Source organism: Cottoperca gobio, chromosome 19, assembly GCF_900634415.1.
Source record: "Cottoperca gobio chromosome 19, fCotGob3.1, whole genome shotgun sequence".
NCBI classification, from domain to species: Eukaryota; Metazoa; Chordata; class Actinopteri; order Perciformes; family Bovichtidae; genus Cottoperca; species Cottoperca gobio.
Genome location: NC_041373.1, coordinates 15,391,448 through 15,408,965, shown reverse-complemented (window position 1 = coordinate 15,408,965; position 17,518 = coordinate 15,391,448).

Below are 17,518 nucleotides of genomic sequence, written 5' to 3'. Positions count from 1 at the left end.
TGGGATGTAACAGCCAAGCAGGGTGGTTCGCGTTAAGCTGCGCCACTTCCTCAGCTGTAATTAAAGCCGCCCATGCAGGGGGTCTCTAACAGTCTTGTTTTGCTACACCCCTGATCCTGACCTTATAAAAGCAGACGGCAAGCCTTTTTTTTTCTTACACTGCGGAATAGGTTGAAATAATATAGTCTGGAGTTTATTTCTTGGTGATGTGGGTTTTTCCTGTAGTTTTAATAATAAATGTCCACCAAGCATTTGACAGGTGGTGACCAAATTCAACAACGGACATTATAGACGTGTTAAAAAGGAAAATCATGTGATAACAGCTTCAGAAACATTTCAACCAATGTCATGGAAGATATTTCAGTTCTGACGTCATGTATGAAAGTCTCACCTCTCACTTTGGTGCTGCAGTTAACACTAGGTCACAGATCTGGTAGCTTAAAGCAGACTCAGGAGTCAGGCCGTGCGTCATAAAAGCACTCTACAGAAGGTGTTGGTCCGACACACGCCGCCAAAATTGTTGCAGTTTTAACTGTCGATGTTAATATCTGGGCATTTGCACTCCAAGCCAGTAGGGGGCACCAACATGGTAACATTACACAATTTATTGCACATGTGCAGATGGCGTGTTGCAAGATAAAGAGAATCCACAAACTGCAAAACTGTGCAACAAGTCAAACGTAACTTCTCTCATCAATCTACACTTAATACCCAATAATCAAAAAACTGAAATATTACATTGACACAAGTATTCAGACGCTTAACTCAGTAGTTAGTTGAAGCACCTTTAGCGGGGATTACAGCGTGGAGTCTCCATGACGCGACCAGTTTTGGGGATTTTTTGCCTTTCTTCGCTGGACTTTCCCGTCTCCACACAGGATCTCTGGAGCTCAGCCAGAGTGACGACCGGGTTCTTGGTCAACAACAAGGCCGTTCTCAGCCGATTGCTTAGTTTGTTGTTCCAAAAGTCTTCTGTTTAAGAAGTATGGAGGCTTTGGGGACCTTCAAAGTAGCAGCTCTGTGCCTCGACACAATCTCTTCAACCTTACACGGTGGTTTTTGCTCTGCCATGCTTTGCCAGCTGTGAGACCTTATACAGACAAGTGTGTGTCTTTCTAAATCATGTCCAATCAATTGAATCATAGCAAAGGGTCTGAATACTTATAATACTGAAAAAGAAAAGCTTAAATTATTTTGCAACATTACAAAATGGGGGTCAAGTGATGAGCTGAGGTAGGAAACGTAATACAGACCCTAGTGGGCAGAAGTTAGTGAGATGAACCAGAGGCAGAATGTATCCTGGTTAGGGTTAGGGTTAGGGTTAGTCAGGATAGTTTGTGTCCCTCAGTTTTCCCTATTCTCTGTCTCTCTAAGTAAGAATCCATTTGTCCTTTCTGTCTCCGCTCCTTTATCTCACTCACAAACACCTTCGCTCTCTTTTCACTCGGCCTTTTCAACCTCCTCCTCTTTTCTGCCCACTTCTCTCTCTCTCTTTCAGAGGCAGATGAGCCAGGTGATAGTGACACAGCCAGCTGTATGCCAGTTACCACGGTGATGACAGCTGCCAGCCCAGGTGCACAGGCAGCTGGGAAGGCGAGGAATGTGTGTGTGTGTGTGTGTGTGTGTGTGTGTGTAACACAGAGAGAGAGATGTCTGTGACACTGGTATCTGTGTGTATGCATGCTTCTGTGTGTGTGACAGAGATAGCGGGGGAAAGGGACCTGGGTGCTCGTGAGGACACAGGTGTGTTAGTGATGGTGGGAGCGTGGGAGAAGAGAGGAGAGAGAGGAGAGAGAGGAGCAGTGGTGAGGGGATAAACTGACCTTTGACCCTTTTCATCGTCTGGGCATTTCCCAAGATCCATCTGCAGCGACTCGGATGTGTCTCAACGTCTAGACGTTTGTCTGTCACTCAGTGCTTGGCGACCGTGTCTCAGCGAGCGTAATTGAGTCAAGACATGAAATCATAGCAGGAAACACGCAGCGAGCCTAGTTAGTGCTCGGATGACATCAGCTTGTTAAATTGGAGCCTGTCAAATAAAACAAGGTTATGAGATGAACTAGAAAGATAATGAGTGCAATCCCGAACATTCCCACTCAGTAGAAGCTTTTTCTTTTCTATTTCATTGATGGTTCAAGTGCTATTGAGTCATCGCAGCAGAGCACATTCCTCGTGTGGTGCACCTGTGAGACGAGCACAGATGATACAACATCTCTTCAAACAGCCTCTTTCTTTTTCTTTCTTTTCCTCTTTTTCTGTCTCTTCTGGGAACATTCCAATCTACTCCTCTCGTGCACCTTCTCCTCTTCACCTCCTCCCCCTCCCCTCCGAACCCCGTTCCCTCTCCTGAGAGCGGGAGGCCGCGGCGCCATCACTCACCACTTGGTGATAACTGGCACAAAGGGGGCCTTGGTGGCCCCGGCTGCGGCCGCTCTGGGTGCACCGCCACTGGGGAGAGAGTGGAGGAAAAGTCCCCCCCCCAGCTCTGCCGATTCCCTCCAGTCCTCCATCGTCCCCTCCTCCTCAGATGATGAAAACTCTGTCAGTGCGGATTAGGAAGGAGCGGTGTGTGTCGGCGGAGGGAATAACGGTGATAAAAGCCGTGCCGCCGCACCTCTGTATGTCCATCGCTCTTTCAACTTGCTCACTATTTGTCACTTTATACCAATTTTGGGATTTGAAACCCTTTCATGCGGCTCTCACGTTGCCAAGCTGCTGTTAAGCTTCAATTTTTTTATGTGGAGTTTTAATAGGTTCCCATTCAGCCTTGCTAATGCATTCTGATGATCAAAGGCAAGCTTCTTTATTATATAGCTAAGTAAGTCTTTGAATTTATACATCTACTTTACACATGCAGGTGGTAGTAAAACAGCATGCTCAGGGTGAGAATGAAACTGATTCACAGTGTGTGGTCTCAACTATCTGTGTTAGTTACATTTTCATAATTTAATATGCGATCATATTACATGTACAGACCGAATTTTGGGATATATGGCAGAAAGACGGGGGCTATAGAGACATTCTGAACAGTAGGTGATGGCAAGGAAGGAAGGGAGACACTAGGGCACAGCACTGAAGGATTCTGGGACGGGGATGGGGGCATTCAGTTGGGAGGGGGGGGAGGAGTATTCTCAGGCTGGCACAGTAACGGTCTCGCTTCATGGTGAGAGAAAATGGGCGCTGAAGAAGGCTGGTGGGAGGGTGCAGGCTCCGAAATTGATTTCATGCCGGAGTCAGACACAGCCCCAAGGAAGGAATAATATGTGTGTGTGTTTGTCTGTGTGTGAGGAAGAGTAAGAGAGTCCAGTGTGAATTGTGAGGGGCACACAATGGCAGGAAAAGAGAGGGGCCGACCTGCATCAAAGAGACTGGATCTGCATAAGATAAAAGCATGTTGCGATGTTGCTGTTGACATCGGCAGCAGGCAGCACGCACAAATACTGGATGTTTGTTGTTTGTCCATTATTTCACTTCCTACGTGTCCAATGAACTATATATTCAATGACATTACGACCTTCATTTTAGTTTCATTTAATGTCCTTTATTGACGATCGTTTCACCCAAAAAACACGCACATATTTTTTCCCATTCAACACGTAGCACCAGCTGATGAAAGCAGACAGGGACTGAAAGGGCAGCTACATTATTGCACAAGAGAAATCTCATCAGTGCACATTGACATTTATGTAAAACATATGCAGCAGAACAGCAGGGATTTCCATACACTGTAAAAAAAAAAAAAAGTGAGACCTTGAGGAATGGATTAGACGTTGGGGATACGTGCCATTTAAAATTCAGGCTGTTTCCTTCTTCTAATGTCTCTCCCACACACACACACAATTGCACACTCGGATTCCATCTCTTCTAAGTATTCTCACACAAGTATACATGTACACACGCTCACAGAGTGCATACCTTTGAAGAGTGTCTGCTCCACAGACCACAGACCTGCACTGATGCCTTTATTCGTACTTATTACACCTATCATGATCTCAACCGCTCTTCCCTTCCTTCTTGAAGTTTTGTCCTCCTTACCCTCACTTTCCATCACCTTCTTACTTTTAGTGCATCTTTCCCTTGATCTCTCCTTCCTTCCCTCGCTCAGCCTCTCTCCATTCTCTCTCTCTCCTCTGTCCTTTCCCCCCTTCTTGGCATCGGCGGCAGCATCTCTTTTAAGGCACATGTCAAGGGAACTGTCTGCCGCTTTCAAAGGCCTTTGTGTCCGGCCTTTCTTCCCCTTAATTTGGTTTCCCCAAAACACTTTCCCATAGCATGGCCGTCTCGCCCCCTTTTCTCTCAGCTACCCCTCTCCTCTCCTCTCATCTCGCCCTCCCTCTCTTTCAACTGTCCTAAATACGTTTCACTGAAGATGATATGCATAAAGTCTCAGAATTTATAATTTTTTTTATGAACATTCACGTTAACATATGTAAAAGTAATCTGCATTCAAGTAACGCTAAATGTATTCAAATGCAAAACAATCTCTAGAATCCGAAAATCAGTTCTTCGCTCAACCAATTATGGCAAATGTGTTGTCAGGAGATAATAGGGAGATGAAGAACACAGGATCAAAGTGCTAAAATAAATCTACGGCAAGAAAAACCCATAGACGTAACTTCGTAGTACCGGGCCCTCCAATGCATCCCGGGCATCCGGTTTCCCCGCTGCCCTCTTCCCATGACTTCTCTGACCGCATAGGTTTCTTCAGGGAGCTTCTTGTCATGGCAACGCTCACCAAAGTATTGTTCTGTTAGCAGGCTGAGTAAGAGGGAAGATGACCTTGGAATAAAAGAGTGTATTTATTTATTTGCTTTGCCAGACGAAAGAGATGACATGTTAAAAGTTTCTTGCGAGCAGCAGAAAGTTGGCAGGAGAAATGCATTCTGGCGTGCGTTGCCCCTGGTGGGTGCAAGTGACGGCATTCTTCCTCGCATGTGTGTATAGCATTGCGGTGTCCTCACCTAAGGCAGACACATGTGGTTCTAATCCACCGTATACGGACAGACTTCTTCGCTCTATCTGCATCTTTCTCTCTCCCCATAAACCTCTCTTGTGTCTCTTCATCTATCCATCAGTCCTGCCTTTGCTCCCATTCCTGCTTCTTTGACAGCAGTCTTCCTTTCGTTCACATTACATATTTCCTTTTCATATTTCTCATATCCCTTGCCAACATATTTTCTACATTGTTTCACCTTTTTTGCTGAAGTCCTTTCTTCCCTTTCCCCCCGCTTCGTCTCTCCTGAACACATCAGCTACCTGTCATTCACTCTACTCGGAAATCTTTGAAATCTTTTCCTACAGGAGCGTCGCAACTGTGCCACTGCAGGATGTATTACTTACCTCTCACATCACACTGCTTTGAGAGACTAATGCCAAAAACATCTCTTCTCCAGAGATTGTGTGTGTGTGTGTGTGTGTGTGTGTGTGTGTGTGTGTGTGTGTGTGTGTGTGTGTGTGTGTATGTGTGTGTTTCATCAATGGTTGGAGTTGTATCCTAAACCACAAGGGGTCAGACATACTGTATGTTTTTATAACTGTCAAGGGATTTAAAAAGTCCAAATCTGGAGTAGATAATCTTTGCTTTGAGGTGTGTGAGTGTGTGTGTGTGTGTGTGTGTGTGTGTGTGTGTGTGTGTGTGTGTGTGGCCGTAAGTAACTGCCTTTCCAAGAGACAGTTTTATAAGCATAATTGTGTCCAAGTGTGAAGGAGACGTGGTGTCTTGGTGCTGAGAGCCTGAGGATGATAAAAGGACGTGGTTGGAAAGGAGATGTCTGTATTGACTCAATGCCGGATGTTTCCACAGTTCTGAAGGGAAAAAGGGAAAAATCACATCTTACGGTTTGTCCATTTTTTGAAAGTGGTTTCAGTTTTGACAGCCAGACGAAGGCCAACGCAAACCATCTTCTAAAAGGGTGGGGGTGGGGGGCAAAGGTTGAGTTGGACTCTCTCTATCGCAGAATCAACAATGGGATTGCATTACCGAGACAAGAGGAACTCTGTGAAAGCAATGAGACATAAGCTGATTTAAAAAAAATGGTTTTCCGAACTTTAAGGCCTTTTTCAGATGGATGATGGTTATTGAGAGTGATATGGAGTGAGAGTGATACGGCTAGGGTCAGATCAAGTCCTCCTGCGTACAACAAAACATGAGAGACACGTACTACAATGGAACGACCATGATGGAGGACATTTGCTTCTAATTGACCTCCACCCTTTCGACTGGGCCCCCCAGTCAGGCGTGGCCCGTTGCCCCGAGTAACCCCTCGCAGCATCTCCACATCCCAGAGTGGTGAATAGGAGCTCTCTCGCTCTCCCTCCTTCTATTGACACACACAGCCTTGTACCTTTGGCCTGACAAGCAGGGGAAGAAGTTGTTTTTGCTGTCTGAACTCAACCAACCATCAAACTGCTCACAGCTGGGACCCAGAACCATGACCTGGGACCAGGACTCTGAGGAAACTCCCCCCGATTTGCTTCCTCCAGGACGATGTCAGACATGTCAGTGGTGGCGGCGATAAATGTGATGTAGAACTTCACTTGAGGATTCTAAAAAGTGCTGAAAGGTTTCCCTTTCCATAATAATTTCTACGTTTGGGTGCGGTCTCACCGGCACCGGCAGAAAACAAAGAGAGGCACTTGATGTGATATGACATGACATAAAAAATTTAAATCATGGTTCTATTTTGCACAATCAGTTAACCTGATGTCAAACAACTTGGTGAAATTGGTCATTTATTTGGTTTCCAAATGAGACAGGCCACCACTTCAAAGAGATTGATTACTGCTGCCAAGCATGCATGAAATCACCAGACATATTTTCAGTTGCGCCTAAATTATTCCTTCCAAGCATTTTGGAGGTTAGACCTTTCCTGATGGCTCAACGAGGCTGCACACGCACATCAATGCATACACACGACAATACAGGCTGCAACGCTCACGCTTGAACACACACACACACACACACACACACACACACACAGACACACACACACACACACACACAGACACACACATATCACAGCTCAGACAGCCAGACTGCCCACACCCCCCCCCCCCTTTCTTTCTCTGACTGTTTGTGTAAGCGAAGACTCAAAGTTGAGAGAGAACGAAGGGTGTGTGCGTGTGTGATGGGAGGTGGGGGGATAAGAGGGAGAGAAGACACTGAGAGCGAGCTGGTGATCTGACAGCGTTTTGATGGCCGCAGGCTGGAAACAATTTTGGGGGGGGGGGATGAATTTAATACAAATTCCTCCCAGCGCAGCCATGTGTCCCGGTCGACCTGAGCTGCCCCAGCACACCTCGCTAGAAACTCACACCCTCTGCCCGCCTCCCTCCTCATCCACCTCCAAGCTCTCCAGCATATGCTTAGCTGTCACTCAGAGCCTCCTGTCACATTCTCCTCACGCCTGATGTGTCCGTGTTTGTGTGCATAAGAAATGCGATGTTTGAAGAGAGAAGTATTCTGGGCGTCAATCATCTCACGGCCGAGAGTGACAGGCGACGGGCCCGCTGCAGGAATTTAGTTTCACAGTACCTGAAAGTGTTTTGTCTCATCAGACTTCACCATGCAGGTCTAAGAAAGGAATCCTGTGGCGGCTCAGCTCCTGTCATGAGGTGCTGCGACTGATCAAATGATATATTGACTTAAAGCAGAGCTCTGCAGGGTTGGATTATGGAGTAAAAATAAAACAAGTTGTAGTTGGCGTTGAGAAAGACGGCCTCATACTGTTTCAACCTGTCTGCCATTAGTACACCATTTGTTCTGCTTTTGATCAAATAGGTAATTTGCGGTGAGGATTAGACAAAGATTATATTTAGCAATTATTGTTCCGAAGCAGAGCGGCCCGCTCCAACTTCATCATCCACTCTTCTTGGAAATGGATACCCTTCACTTTTCTGCACCATTGGCAAGCATGATTGACCACAATTAGGCCAATTACAGACCATTTTAATGACTAGGACAAATTGATGACAGGGGTTATGGGAGCAGCTGTCCTCATTTTCACCATATTACTCTCATCAGCCTGGACATCCCTGAATGAACCGGAGAGGCAGTTGGAAAGGTGGGGGAAGTTTCGGAGTGGAATGTACCGTACGTGTGTGGAAGCGTAGGCGAGCGCTGGAGTACTTTTGCTGTGTGAATGCAAGTGTTAGGGTGCGTGTGTGTGTGTGTGTGTGTGTGTGTGTGTGTGTGTGTGTGTGTGTGTGTGGGTGTGCATTTGGGTCGGTGTTGAGTCACGTCCAGCGCTGATCTGTAGTCACTGTTGAGCCAGAGCTGCAGGTGTCCCTGTGCCCCGTCGATTGCGAGCCGCCTCTTTTTCCCAGGAAAATGCTTTCAACCGGAGTAGGGTTACCGCAAAGCAGCACAGACATCTGAGAGATGCCAGGAATGTCCTTCCCCATCAAAGGGGCAGCATTTGGCCATTTTTATATCTGCAATTAAAAAGGGAACAATAAGAGGGAAGAGGGAGTGAGTGCAAGGATAGACTGAGGAGAGAGTGAAAAGGGGTTGGAATAGAGGGAAGAAGTGGAGAAGGAATGTCAGCACCTGCTATGGCTGTATGCACTGCCAAAGAAAAAAACTGCCGCAAAAAGAATGATGAAGTATGATTCGGCCCCTCCCCCGTATTATTTTTTAATAAACCCTTTCATAAAAGGGAATGCCCCCTCTTGACCTCCACTTTGCATCTGGTTGAAGTTGTTGCGGGAAGCACCTTTCCAAGTTCAGAGACAGAAAAAGGACCACGGACATGTGAGGGTAAATGTCCATTGTAGGCTTCCTTGTAGTGCATCAAACAGCAGACAGACAACGTTAGCAACCAGCTGGTGGAGCATATTTAGCAGCCACATATTGTCCTCAGGAGTTCGAGTCGAACATCTTTTAGGATCATTTATATTCATTAGGTGGACACAAACACAAACACAATTTTAAATGACTAATAATCTCAACTTCAGGATTCGGTTGTAGCCAATTAAAGACACTCTAAGGAGTTGGATGTACATTTTTTAGGTAAGTAAATTTAGTTTGAAACATGTTTCTCGCTTGCCAAAGTTAGCATCACAGTTATTATCACAGAATTACCAATGCACCTTGCTAACCAAGCTAGCTAGCTAGTGGTAGCTGATAAGCTTTGTTAGCTGTGGGGGCCTCACTCCTCACTAGCTTCAACCCACGTCCAAATATGGTCACTTCTGGTTCCAAAAAACAAGATGGTGACGACTAAAATGGCTAACAAGTAGCCATAAAAATTTAAGCTATATGCTTGTCCTTAGGAGAGGAACGAAGGTCAACTCGCACCTCAGTGTTTCTACAACTTTGCTCATTCCTCTAAAGGTCAACAATGACCATCGTAGAGAAGATGACCCAAGTTGTTCTCACCTGGAGTTGAGGAAACCATCATATGTTTAGTGGAGTTTAATTTATAAAAGTGCCGCAGTGCCTTTAAAATCTCTGCGATTCCCTTAAAATATGCTCGTTTTTATGGGAAACAGTCCAAACTCAACCCAGAATGAGGCAACATACACCTTTGGGGTTTTTGAGGCTTGTAAAAATGGGTGTTCATTGCATTTTCGTTCTGTGAGCCACCTGTTCACGCTGGCATTGCTTTCAGTTTGTGAAATGTATGCCGTATATTTTGAGCAAAACAGAACACAGTTTTAACAAAATGTTCTCTTGGATTTCCCCCAATCACTCACTTAAATGGAGATTTCAATTTGGATCCATGAAATTAATTTTTCATGGTTGGCAGTGGACAAGTGGTGGAAGTTGATCCTTTGAGTTGGGTGTGACTGTGTTTGGCAAAGCTAGACGAGTCACTTAATGGCCTTTTTTTTTTCATACTCTATGTCTAAATCCTTTGCATGCTCCCTCTGTCGCTCCCTCCCACTTTGGCTTCCCCTCTCTCTCTCTGTGACTTGGGGAGCTTTCAGTCGGCACATTGCGTGCGACAGCGATGCTACAGGCTGTAAAGGCACAGTCCAGGAGCAATAACATAGCTGGTGCAACATCGAGGTGTGTATCTGTGCGTGTGTGTGTTACTGAGACAGTGGATGCACCTGTAAGCTAAGAGTGTTTTTTAGTGTCAGTGTGCTTAAAAGACTTAACCATCTGGCAAACGCCACTATACATCCAGCAACTCGCAGCTTTGCCCGTGACACGGACTTCCATGGCCAGCTCCAACAGGCAGCTGTGTTCTGGCGCCCCATAAAGAGAATTCCTGCCTGATTTTACAGTTCTTTCCTTTTCCTTGTTCCCTTCAACAACATGTGGATTAGGAGTTGTGCCTTTTAGGGTTTGAGCTGGAAAGCACTCTGACACATCTCGTGACTTGATCAGTGCCACTATTCAAATATTAGAGATTTATCAACGGCAAAATTGTTCCAGTAACCTGTTCGCAATTGCAAAAAAAGAGAAGTTGTATTCCAGCTCTGGGCACACTGCTTGTGAAAACATCCATATCGTGAGAGCAGGTGGTTGAAATACTCCAACTTCTCCATTTACACGGACTGAACCACCATCTTTACATACTGGCTTGAGTAATCTATGACTCTCTCTTGTGTTTTCTAACATATAAATGAGTCCACATGAACTGCGTGCCCTTTAAAAATCAATTTTGTGAACATTGAGTTCTGGGGAAGGACATTGATTGGCTGGTGCCCTGCTGTGATGCTACAGAGGTGGCTTTTTATTGGAGTTTTTTTGGGGGGAGGGAGAAGCAGGAAGTCCCTTCGGATGCTATAAAGCGCGCTCATATAAAGGGGTAATCCCCAGATAATTACAGGTGGGGTGCTCTATATACAGACTCAGACTGAGGGGGAGGCACCACTACCCAAGGTCAACCCCCCCAACCAAACTGCCTTACCTCAAACCATGGATGATAAAACACTAATAGGCTGAGGCTAACACACGCTATTGCCAGCAGTTTATTTCCTTACTATGGTGGTAGAAACCGAGACTTAACAGGTGGATTTAAAGTGTGTTCACCAACTGTTTCTAATTACAAATCATCTTAACATCAGGAGAGGCAATGTATATGGGAGAAAGCTCCACTTTTTAAATGTATTTTGTGGGAGTTGGGGTTATGAAAAGGCTTCAGTGTGTTGGACATCAACTTGATGCTTGTGGTTTGACCCAGAGAAGGCTGTAGGTTCAGTTTCCACAGCCAGTGATTTAACCTCTAATGGAAGCGTTTCTCCAGCATACTCTCATAGCAGACATGCTGACATGGTCACGGCTAGAGTTACAAACCATCCAGCATAAAACAACACAGTCGGGCGATAATTAAACCAAAAATCGTTACGTTACTTAATACACTAATACAGAACGGGGTTTGTGTGTGTGTGTGTGAAGGGTCCGTGTTTTAAAGACCTGCTCCAATGAAAATCAAGTTTCTAACCTCGTTAACATGTCCATATAGTGTTTTTTTTATATGCTTCAAAACATATCATGAGTGAAATAAGCAGTCAACGCCATGACTGAGCATTTCCGCCTTGGAGCTGCAGCGTCAGACAAACCAGGGTTTCATATGTCACATACCTGGAACCAATCCCGTCAACTTGAGGGGTGGGGCTTTCCATAACATTAGCGTAACGCTACGGTGAAACAAAGGGTATCAGAGGTTTGCAGAAGTCCTTTTCCAGAGCACTGTTTTGAAAAACGTCACCCAAAAACAGAAGGCTTTTGCCATAAAACTTATATTGAAGCCTCACACTGTTCCATCCATGTGTCCTGAAGACACAGTGAGTACGAGCCAACGTGTTGGTCAACCGGTAAGCTTCAGTTTCAGACTAATTTGCATATTTATATTTACACGCATACTTAATGAGGCAAAGGTGTAGCGTTATAGCTAAGCCATTTTAGGGCAAAATAACTCATTTTGATGATCGGAGATAAGTTTTAGGGTTTTATTCGGTGCCAGGAGAGACGCACTGAAGTGACAATCCCTGTTTGGTTTCCCTTTTTTTAAATAATGAACAGAATTATGACGTAATAAAGTGCACATTTACTGGCCAGGGAGTGGATATGATTTTAAAGCCTACTTTAAAAAGTCTGTATCATTTATATTGTTCATCTTTAGTTTATTGGACGTTTGAAATATTTACATTACTATACTGGTGGTTGATGCACATTATAAGTAGTTATCTGGCTACATGATAGGTCTTTGGGTGCATGAATACCCATGTGATAGTTCATGAAATTATTGTGTATGGATCCACTTGGTTAAATCCATCTTAAATTGGGTGGTTTACACAATTAAGTTGCAACAAGAATCGTTCCCAGAGATGACTGGTTTTTCAAATAATATGGCCGCTACTTAACTGTTTTCTTCTTTAGGTGTTGCTCTTTTCTTTGTATGTTTGCTGGACAAGCTGCATACTCCGTTATTCCAATATTATAGATTATTACTTTAGGGGCTCCCAGCCAGGCCTCAAGTATTATACTGTATATTTAAAGATATTACAATTAACTCCTGGCTTCTCTCCGTCTCTGCAGGTTGATTTACAGACGACAGCGGGTCTGTGACAACAACTGCGACCATTCCTGAGAAATACCACTGCTCTAGTGTACACTAACACTGAATACTAGACAAATATGTGGCTTTACTGTTCCCCTAAGCATGCAAACTATGACAGATACAACATTTCACATAACAGTTGCTGTGCCGGCTGCGTTGTAAACATGGGGTTCAATTAACTGCACAATAACTGCTACAATGAAACCTTTCAGAAAGGCAAACAACTTGAATTATTCTATTCAGTTTTGGAATAACAATATGCGATATCAGTGGAAATATGATATTTAGTGAGCGGCATGTTCCACATGCAAAAGGAGAGGGGCAGTTGTGGGAGTACGGTATTCCCTAAAAACACTGGAGGCCAAGTGAAATTGAGCCTAATCCCCTGGAATGCTGCTTCCGTCTGGACATGTCGATAAAAATAAAGCTTATTGTGATAGTGGGGGTTCAGCCCCCAGGTAGAGTAATGAAAAGAAAACTGGCAGAGCTCCAAACGGGAAAAGCTCACCTTCCACCCTGCTGGCCATAAGCTAGATATTCATGTGGATGCATACCAACAGGAGGTGTGTGTTTCTGCGTGGGGGAAATTGTGTGTTTGTTTATGTGAGCATAGGTTGTTCAGAATGTTAAGCTGCACACAAAACATGCACTTTTCCAGTTTCGGTGGAAGGAAAAGCCACGGAGGGAAAGTGAATGAAGGGTTTGGAACGACAACAGGTATTTAAGTGACTGTGCAGGTGTGTGTGTGTGTGTGGTGGTGAAAGGATAAGAAGTTTGGATATGAACGTACACCAGAAAGAGTTGTACACTAAAAAAAAAACTAAAATAAATACAGTGATCAAGAACTAAAGCAAGAAGTTGAGTAAGCATGACCAGGTAATAAGTTAGCTGTGAAAGTCTAACAGGCAGCTAACAGCCACAAAGCAAGACAGGCAGACAGCTGCACAGGTCGCTCCGGCTGTAGGGTTTACGAGCCGGCTCAGGTGTGCCTCTCTGAAGGGCCTTTACAAGCCTGAGGATGCATTTAATGAGACTGGCTGCTGGGTTTGACATATGTGCACATGCACACTTTCGTATATGCACACAGACATATGAAAACAATGATATTCTCTATTAGAGCTGTCAAACAATAGATATTTATGTCACAACTAACGTTCAGTGATTACTCACAGTCATTACGGCTCCATATTTCCTCACATGCCGATTAAGCTAAGCGTTGTGCTAAGCTAAGCTAACCGACCTCATCGTCTGTTTTACTCTAAATGGGAACATAGTTTACTAAATGAACACCAGGCTGTTTTGGAGAAGACTTGAAACTGTTGAATTGAGCAGCACCTGTTAAAGGAGAAATACTTCACTTTTAGCACATTCACTAAAAAAGAAGATTAAACTACAGGAAACATAAAAAAAAGGGTTTCAAATCCTTATTATAACCAAATAGAATTACAGTTTACTTTTCAGCATGAGCAGTGTTTCCACAACAAGTCTCTTCTCTTTCACCTGGATGAGATCCATCGCTGAAGCTTTCAGTATAAGCAGACGATAAATGCGGCGTAGAGCTCTGTTTGTTAAACGGATCCAACATTCACTCACTGCTTAATTTAATGAACTTTGATTTACAGGTTGAGTCATAACTAATTTTGACAGAAAAGTTCCAAGAAATGTTTCTACTTTTGCGACTGTAGCTGCGAGGCAGTGAGCTCCTTTGTTGGGTTGTGTCTTCCAGTTTGTATGCGTGTTTTGTAGATTTCAATATATATGGTATATGATATGTAACGTTCAGGCTTTGAGGTGATGTACTCTATCTAAACTCAGCCCAATGCATCAGGATTCATTACATCCTGACTCTCTGCATGCTGCATGGGCATCTTTTCACTTTCAACATCATCTAACATTAAGCTAACATTGCCACAACATTATAATAGCAATGCAACAGTCAGTAGGGCTTATGCTAAGCAGACAGGCAGGCCCAGGGTGTAGAGGAATGCAGGCTTTCTGTATGTTTGTTCTGCTGCAGCTGGGCTTGGCCACAGGTATGCACGAGGCTGTGAGGAGGAATACTCAGAGTGGGCGGAGGTCGGTGCCATCTGCAGCACCGACTGCACGTTCTACCGTGGGAGAAAAGTTGAAGGCTAGAGGCAGCGGCTAGCACGGTGGTAAAAGATGTCAAGACAAATAGACAGAGTGAGAGAGTGAGGGGACTCCTTGTGCTGCACCAAGGCTGAAGGGGTGGAGGTGGGGAGGCAGCTGTTACAGTTATAGGTTAGCTATAAGGGTTGGCAGACAACATCAATGACTGACTTCAGGTGTTGACTGTAACACTCAAACTGTCATCTGTACAATTGCAATTTAATGTTGAGATGGAGAAGTTGGTTTGACTTAAGTCATAACTGATTTTGTGGACTGCACGTACAGCACAGCTCTATGCGGATAGCAGCCGGTACGTGGTACTTTTATTGGTACCACCTCGGTTGTGGTTTCAAGCGAGCTGAGTCGATACCAAAAGGTGGAGTTAGCAAACAGCAGACCATGAATCGTCACTAGCACATCACGTGACTTCCTGTACAAACTTGCCGTTTTTAAATAGCCAAGCTACCGTCAACAAGCGGCCTCATCTTCTTTATTCAACATTGACTTTTAGTTCCTCAAAAGACTCGACCAGCGTTCTCCTGGGGGTAAGTTCTGTGTTTATCTGACCCACACAGAGAGGTGTTGCTCTCTGGATTATAATTCAGCATCACCTTCTTTGTAAACAGTTGCTTATGTTCCCGTCCAGCAGTCACTGAGCAACATTATCAATCATACTCGTGTCTGATAAAAGTCCAATATTCAGGTTTTTTTTGCTCTACTTTTGGTCTCTACCAACTCCTGAAGGTTATCCGGTTATTTATCTTCTAAGTGCTCTACTACGTCTATGAAGGATAAAAGCTTCGCTGACATAAACAGTAGCCTGTAACTTTCTTACAATCCTTATTTATGTTGATATATTCTTCACTGACTAGCCACTATTCTTCTTGGAAAGAGCTCACCTCTCAGGTATAAAAGTGAGCGCTGCACACATGTGTAACTTTCCATCTTTTAGGTGGGGGGGTGGGTGGGTAGTATGCGGTGGGGGTAACCAGATGGCCCCTTGATTAAAACCAGATGGTGGCAGTTAAAAAAAGAATGAGAAAAATGAAAGGATACATGTATTACACTGAGAAATACAAATATATTCACCTGGATAGAGGCATGTGATTGTACAGCTCATCTTTTGTTTATGGAGAATCACTAGTGTGCACCGACAAAGATATAACATATTAAAGCAAGAAGAAGAATTATTAATTGTGCCAGCAGAAGTTAAGTCATAAGAATATATAATGCATTGCATTGAAGGGAAATCATTCTAAGAATTAAACTATTTTACACCATAAAATATATTTAGCTTTGAAAAAGTAATTGTGAAATTCTCTAAAACACATTTTTCGCCTTCTCTAAACTTACTGAACTCTTGTTTTGGCGAATTCTCACAGAAAAACAAACATACGTGTCAGAGAGAACTTTTCAGATGACACATCTGCTTCAAATGATCTTCCCACAAATAACTATTCAGGTCCATATATTTCTGAGGTAAAACGCTAATGGCTCCAAGTCAACATTAATTCACTTCCAAAGCGCTTGAGTCGATCAAACTCCACAGTAGGCCGCGCTAACCGCCGCTGAAAAGTCATAACCACAGTGGTTATTGTAGGGCTGGTGTTAGCCATATTGTAGCTCAACACCTTCTAATGACCGTCAGCCTATTGCAGCTCACTTTAGACGTGTAATGCGACACCGCTGTTCACACCACAAACCAACAGGTCTTCAGGGACTTTTCAAAAGGTGTCTTGTAATTGACTCCCACCTAATGTCGCCCTCAACTGACTGACTAAGATTTGTTGAAAGATAAATAAGGAATGAAGACGGGCTAGCGCTGCCAGAGATTAACGGTGTTTATGACATAAAACAAACAGATGTTGTATTATGAACATTTGGCTTGTGCCGCCTGCACTTAACTATGATTACAAGCTTGGCAATTTGTGAAGGTCAAGTATGGTGTTTTTGACAAGGAGGACATAAACAAAATCCTTCGTTCTCTCGCTTGTGTTTTCTTCATTTCATTTATAAACCTAGTTTTCATTTTTGCAATCACACGGAGCTTCAGGAGTCTGTTGCATTACAGCGAGCTTACGAAGCCTCCTCACCTGGTTGTTATTACGCGTGCTTTTTGTGTGGTACGGCCGCCCCACTCCCTTTACCCCAATAACCCTCTCCTCACCTCAGCCTTGAAATAATAATCACAACTTTGTCATGGCACCTGGCACACATAGCCCCCTAACTCTGAACTTGGACCCCAAAGATAACTGTCATTTGTAGGTTTCTTTGCGCTGCAGCAGAGCGGATATAGCTGGATTCAGGAGTTAAGTGCTTCTTCATGATGCTGCGTTCAAGTCTGCTGTGTTTTTGATTATACACAAAGCTGCTTCATCTCTCTGCGAAATGGCCAGCTTGTGTCAGTGGGCTATGTAAACACCCGAGCCTTCATATTTGAACATCAGTGTTGACTTTTCAAAGCAGGAGGCATGAGAGAAAATATATATAGAACCTAAAGGTCACGTGAGAGTGCATGCCGGTTCAAGGATAAAGAAGGGTTATCAAGTATTGAAAGACGTGTCTTCATTTTACGACGAGAATGTGCAGAAAACTGACATCCGATTGGTTATCAGATGGTCTCCTTTAGCGGACAAAAAACACACTAAAGTCTGTTGAAATTCTTTAAAAAAAACACACATCTGGCTCTGTCACAATCACTTCGATGGGGTTTCCCCTGCCCCCATCCCTATCTCAGGTTTCTTGGATCGCTAGGACAGGTGCACATTCAGGTGAAGCATTACTCAATGATTTTCTCTATTGCTCCTTACTGACAGTCCCGTATCTCAGAATATCATTGCTCTTGTATTGGGTGATATCGTTTGAACACCTGC